We start from the raw sequence: 7,319 nt of genomic DNA on the forward strand, positions 1-7,319 counted from the left end.
TGCTAATAATGTTTTAAATCATTTTTTAAAACTGACTGGATAATAGTGTTAATAGAGGTTTATCTTATAAATATACTAACCTGGCTGTATTTTTTTTTATCTCTTGCTTCTTTTTTGAAAATACAGCTTATTTGTCTGGAAATGTGTGCATATGCCTCATTGAGGGATACATGGAGACTTTGCAAAAAGGACGCTGCATGAAGTAATAGGCATGAAAGACCCAGGATTGGAATGCGACACTCTTAAGTGCCCTGCATGCTTAAGAAATGGTGCTGATCCAAGACACAGAGTAGTCTGTCTCTGGAAGACAAATGGTTAGAGAGTCTGTGACAGAGATGGACTGTTACAAATGTGCTCCGCCCAGTAGATTTGCTCTAGAACTGGAAAATCCAGGTTTGTATTCCACTCACTGCCAGAGGTTGAAAAAAGAAGCACCTGGATAAAAGGGTTCTTAGCTAAAGAAGTGAGTTGTGGATCAATGTACAGTTTCCCAGTACAGTCCTGGGTTTTATTGAAGACATATTTTGGACCTAGTGCTGTACATTGATATGTTTATTTTCAGCATGAATATGTTTCCTTTGAGTTCTGCAAACTGAATGTCATTGAGAGAGAATATTCCATATTTTATTACTGAAAGAGAAGCATTTAGCAGATCTTAAATAAAACTACACAGTATTTTAATAAGCACTTACAGTAATAGAATGGGAAACAACATTTCTATGAGAGATCAAAATATTAAGCACTGTCAGGTGAAGAAATAAAAATAGTAAAGTTTGTTGCAGTATTCTTGTATTGAGGCCTGGGTCACGATCATGTCTAGTGAATCCTGCTGGATGTGCATGAATCCATTCTTCAAGGCTAGTTTAGTGTTTTTGTTGCACTTAAACATTAAATTAGTTCTGTGAGCAAAAGCCAATTTGCTCACTTTGCGAGTGCCTTGCCCACAACCTAAAAGTCTAACTCCAATTTTTGCCTTGTGAATAAAAGTGAACTCAGTGAAAGAGATTACTGCTGTGTTACTTGACTGGGCTGCTAGCCTACACTGGAAATGTTGAATAAGATGATGAAGATGATAGTATCTGTGATTGCTAACACTTGGGATTGTCGCCAGTTGCAAAAATAGATTTTCATAGCAATAGGAATCATTGGTTTTATTTTCTCAGCATCACTTGGGGATTCAGAGAAAACAGAATCTTTCCAAACATTGGTATTTTGTACATTCTAATTTTTTAAGAGGAATAATTGGCTAGAAGAGGTCTCTGTTTAGTTTTTGCTCCTGATTGTAATAATATCCCATCATACACTTCTTTAAAGAAGCCGTCCATAGTAAGGCCATGAATCTGCTATAACCCTTAGGGTATACTGAAAATTGCAAAATAATGAGACTCGAGAAAGAAAAAGTCTTTAAGGAGTGTTGAATTTCCAGAGCAAGTTTCGTACAAGCTGGTAAGATTGCTTCAACTGTTTGTCTGAGTGGGTCACGTGGCAGAGCCATTTGCCAAGCTACAGCTTTGGGGTATTAGGCCAAATGGTTATTTCCCATGCTATGTGAAAAGGGTCAAAAGTGAGCAACTTGCCATGTGAGCTGGCAGCGCTATGCTTATTAATTAATAGCATTGGTTGAGGACACAGGGCTTTCAGAGTTTCTTTGAGGGCTTTCAGAGTTTCTTTATTTGATTCTACAAGTCAGGCAGTGAGTAGACTCCTTTTATTCACCTCATCCCTCGTCTTACTCCATGTTCATGTTAAAATTAAACCGGTAAACTTCAGCACCCTGTGTAATTGTGTGTGGGGGGGGGGGTGGTGATGGTGACAGGAGGAATGGAAGAAATGTTATAAATTAGGTATGAAAGTAGAAGCAACTCAGCCAAACTTCTGCGCTCTGCTGTGTCCAGCAATGCTTGTTGTTAAACACTGTATAAACTAGTGACCCAACAAACATCTTAAGATGGCATCAGGACGCTTTCTCTATCAAACTAGGTTAAGCAGAATTTTTACCATGGAAAGTGCATTGAAGCAACTCAAGCAGGATTTAGAACATACTGCTTTATTACTTGGACTGCTAGAGTGCATAGCCTTACTAAGCGTGCAGTTGTGCTATAGGACCAAAGCATTAGCTCCTGGGACCAAGGTCTGTGGCTCTGATGATGATCTCACAGTAACATTACATTGGTAATATCACTGACCAAGTGGAACCCAGCATGTTCTATATGGCTGTGTCCTCACCCTCGTGGCGGAGTCAAGCTGTGTTTGCACCCTCATTTCCCACATATGCCATCATATGAAAATTAAAAGTTGGCACTTAAGTCCTACTGCACCCACCATAGAGAAGCTGCCAGGGTGTGTAAACCTGTTCCTGGAGGTTCTTCATGCCAGCCATTAAAGGGGGCGGCAGCCAGCAAAAAGCATGGGGGTACCTCTGCATGCTTTGGGTTGGTTGCAAGATGTTCCTTTGCTGACAGAAGAAAGAAGCTCTACTGCCCAGGGATCTGTGAGCGTAGAGGCACTCCCCATTTCATCAGCAGTGATTAGGCCTTCCCCAGGTCACTGTTTTATCTTTGCCCTGTTTTCTTGCTGGGAGTGAATCCAGCACTTTTAAAAACAGCACGTTAACCTAGACAGCCCATTAGAGAAAGGAAAGAACAGACCATGCCCGCAGACCCAGGTCTGCTCTTGAAGATTATTTCCTTTTCTCATTAATTTAAATAAACTAGAAAAGGAAATTCCACATCTTGCATAAGGGCTGGAATTTAAAACAAATCATCAACTCAGGCTTAACAATGCTCCTATCAGAAGCAGCAGCTTGGAGCCTCGATGGGCAAAAAATCCTTGGCTTGAGGAGGGTACTAATTAGCCAAAAGTAGTGGATCATTTAGCCTTAATCTCTCATTTTGTTGTAGTAAATCCTCATAATGCACCTTTTTTGACTGTGGCAAAATAGGGAGACTGGATGGTGCTTTTGGAATTCAGGCTGTCTGGATTGTGCAAAGTTCCCTCTTGATGCTTGAATGTATGCATGCAGCACTGCTTGTTTTGGCTAAAAACAGACTTCATTGCCCTGAGTAAGTCCGGGTAACGCAAACAAGATCTGCACTACCAGAAAATCTTAGACTGTCCCAGTCTAAGCATCAACTGCCTAAACTGAATCTATGTACGGTACAGAAATTAGATGGGCCTTCACTTATGTCCTCACATAACCTACCTCTTATACAGTATTTTTACCCAGAGAGTGGGGGACCTAGGTTCAATTCCCTCCGTACCTTCCCTGTTTTTGCAGATGTGCCATTATCCTGTAGAGAGTTGAGGATTCATTAGGTCAGAGTAAGTGAGTGTGAACATGACTCTGATGCAATAGCTGAGAGGTTAGGATGCTCACCTGAGTGTGAGAAGTCTTGAGTTCTGTTGTTTCCAGCCCCTGCTCCAAGGTCTGCTTCTCCATTTTACATTTAAATAGTCACTGGACAAATCTGTCCCTATCTTTTTGGGCTAGTGCTCTACCCCACGGGATGTTGCACAAGATCAGCACCATCTTCTCCAGCTACGTTGCAATGTAAAAGGAGCACTATGGCATTCTTTCAGAGAATGGGTTGTAGGCACTTTCCTTCAGGGGAGGATTCTGGGGAGTTGATTGCAAACAGATAGAGGCATCTTCCTGGAATCCTAAGCCAGACAGGATTCAGACCCCGCACTATCACCAGCAATTCCTGCTGGCTGCTGGTAGGCAGCTTCCTGTTAAATGTGCTGCCTGTTGAAACCCATTAGGAAGAGCCCACTGCCTCCATGCACCCACCTCTGAGGCATGATTCCCATCTGGAACAAGATACCAAAGTCCTTTATTGGCTCCAGCCAATAGTAGTCTCCCCTTGACACTGTGAAAGCATGAGAACTCTGTTTATTCCTTGTACTTCTCTTGCACAAGAAAACGTATGTATTTTGGTTTCATTTCTCAATGCAGGAGAAGTGACAAGCCTTAAACTTGGTTGAAAAAAATTTTTTATCCATAATCAAAGCTATAGATGAACATCTTTATATCCTTAGACACAGACCAAGACAAATCTCCCAATTGGATCATAGAGAGTCACAGGGGGGACACCAGCCCACCAACTGTTAGTGCAGACTTAGTGAAGGGGCATTTGGAGGGGCTAGAAGTGTTCAGTTTAGTGGGCCCGTATGAAGTTCATCCAAGGGTGCTGAAGGAATTGGCCAGTGTCATAGCAGAGCCACTGACACAGCTGCTCGAACGCTTGTGGTGGTCTGGTTAGGTCCCAGAGGACTGGAAAAGGGCCAGTGTGGTCTCTATTTTCAAGAAGGGGAGGAGGGAGGAACTGGGAAACTATAGGGCAGTTGGTCTCACCTCTATCCTTAGGAAAACCCTGGAAAAAATCATTAAGGATCACATTTGTGGGAACCCTGCAGGGGAAATAATGCTCAAAGAAAATCAGCATGGATTCATTGCAGGTAGATTCTGCCCGACTAACCTTGTTTCTTTTTATGACCAGCTAACAAAATGCTTAGATGTAGGAGTCGAGGTAGATGTCTACCTAGGCTTTAAGGCGGCCTTCAATACGGTATCACATTCTGTTCTCGTAAATAAACTGACAGGATGTGATGGAGATGATTACACGGTCAGGTGGGTGGCAAATTGGCTTAGGGGTTGCACCCAAAGAGGGGTGGTGGACACGGCAATTTCAACCTGGAAAGATGTGGGCAGTAGAGTCCCGCAAGGCTTCGTCCTTGGACTGGTGCTATTCAATGTCTTCATCAGTGACTTGGACGAGGGTGTGGAGAGCACCCTGCCCAAGTTTGCATATGATACCAAATTATGGGGCAAAGTTAACATACCAGAGGGTAGGGAGCGGATCCAGGCGGATCTGGACAGGTTGGAAAAATGGTCAGAATTAAATAGGTTGCAGTTTAATAAAGACAAGTGCAAAGTGCTGCACATGGGCAAAAAGACCCACCCACATACATACAGGCTGGGGGGATGACCTTCTCAGCAGCACAGCAGTGGAAAGGGATCTTGGAGTCATAGTTGACTCCAAGATGAACATGAGTCGTCAATGTGACTAGGTGATCAACGAAGTTAACTGCACTTTATCATGCATTAGCAGATGCATGATGAGCAGGTCCAGTGAAGTGATACTTCCCTTCTATGTGGCACTGGTCAGGCTGCAGTTGGAGTACTGCGTCCAGTTTTGGGCACCGCACTTCGAGAGGGATGCAGAGAATCTTGAGAGGGTTCAGAGGAGGCCACTTGTATGGTCAGAGGCCTGCAGGCAAGGCCATACAAGGGGAGACTGAGGGACCTAGATCTCTTCAGCCTTTGCAAGAGAAGGCTGAGAAGTGATCTTGTGGCTGCCTATAAATTCATCAGGGGAGGGCAGCAGGGAATAGGAGATACTCTATTTACTAGGGCACCCCCTGGAATATCTAGGAACAATGGCCACAAATTAACAGGGAGCAGATTTCAGTTGGACATTAGAAGGAACTTCTTCACACTGAGGGTTACCAGAACCTGGAATGAGCTTTCAAGGGAGGTGGTACTCTCCCCTACCTTGGAGGTCTTCAAGAGGAGACTGGACAAGCACCTAGCTGGGGTCCCCAGTGCTCTTTCTTGCCCAGGGCAGGGGGTCGGAGTTGGTGACTTACTGAGGTCCCTTCTGACCCTAACATCTGTGAATCTATGAACTTCTTGCTCGTGTTTTGGACAGTGAGTGAATCATATTGTGGCCTTCTTCCTGAATGTACCACCCCTAAGCAAAGGGAAGAAAAATATTGTAGGTCACACTGTAAACTGCGATATTAGTTGTAACACTTGTGTTTTAGTGCTCCTACCTGTGGTTCATATGCATGCTCTTCTATACCTGCAGACTCTTTATTTCTCTTTGCAACTTGTTTTCCCCCAGTGGCTGTGATACCATCTGATTTTTTTTCTCGCATGAATAGATGGAAGCATGCCAAAGCCTGCTGTGCACTCTTTGTACCAGACTCTGTGGTAGTCAGACCAAATCCTTTTCTTGCTTTTGGTTTTCTTGTACTTCTGGTCTCTTAACAAACTGGTCTTGAAACAAACTCTGAATGCCCAATTATTTAGGAGAAAGAAAGCAATGTGTGTATAATGTGGAGTGTGACTGCAGTGGATATGATTGCCCAAATCATTCACAAATAACTGAGTGAAATTGCAGCAGTTGACACTTTTTGTCTTGTTCACATTGAATTACTGAAAAATTGGGTTATTAGAAACTAAGTTATTTATAAATTTATGGTTGAAACAGGCCTCTCCCACCCCAAGCGTGCAGATTATAATTCTAATCTATGTGCATCATCTGGGTTAAAACCATTAATCAGGATTGGGGCCCACTTAGTTGGGTGGGTGGCAACTTAAAAATATCTAGGAAGAGAGTCATCCTTCCCCTACAATCTAAGAAGATAAGAGGTTGGGGGAAGAAGTATACCCATAGCATTGTCATTATTTTCATTTTTTTTAATTGAGAGGATGAGAAAATAGGAACAAGGGAAGTATAGAGAAAGAAAAAATAGGGTAAAGGTTGGAGAGTGAGGTAGGCAGTAGTGAGGAGGGCTGTAACTGAGGGTGCAAGATGAAAGAATGAGTCAAACAACCTACCACTACACCCTGCTGCTATCCCTAGGGCCCACTGGCTGTCTAAGGCTGGTAGGGAGGAGGGGCAGGACTTGGTGTCACCTGAGGCGAAGTCTGGGACTCTCTAATAGAAGGCAACAGGGCATATCCCATGCTTTCTATTCCTGGGAAGTTGCAGCTGCTCCTGAAAGGTAACTTGTGTCCTAATCTGTTGTCTTGCCACTCACATCCAATGTGGTTGTGAGAGAAGACTTCTGGAACGAGGAAAAAACCCTCCCAGAGCAAGGCACGGTGGGGATTGGGACTAACCCCAAGAGCATGGGGAAAACTCTTCCCCAGCTCGCAGCATGGACTGGGGATATCTTTTCTCTCCCCAACGTAAGCAAAGGGCAAGGTGAGGGGAGAATTGCATGGAGCCAGGCAGGAATTCCCCTGCTCACCTGTGCTTTGCGTGGTATAAGGAGAGGGAGGCAACAGCCCACCCCAGGTCCTGCTCTGCCCTGAGAAAGGCTTTCCCTGTGTGCCTGGCTCTGTTCTGGTGGTAACTGTCCCCACCCTGTGCTTTGCTTGGTGCGTGGAAAGGAAGGGACTCCATCCTTGCTGTGCACAGGGCAGGGGCTTCCCCAGGCACTTGGCTCCCTACTGAGGGAGTAATCTCCGCGCCCTCCCCCCCCCCCCCCCCTCCTTTCCTCCTGGGGGGATTTTTTTTTGTTGTCAT

This window comes from Gavialis gangeticus, unplaced genomic scaffold (assembly GCF_001723915.1).
Source record: "Gavialis gangeticus isolate Ggan-Ray unplaced genomic scaffold, GavGan_comp1, whole genome shotgun sequence".
NCBI lineage: Eukaryota > Metazoa > Chordata > Crocodylia > Gavialidae > Gavialis > Gavialis gangeticus.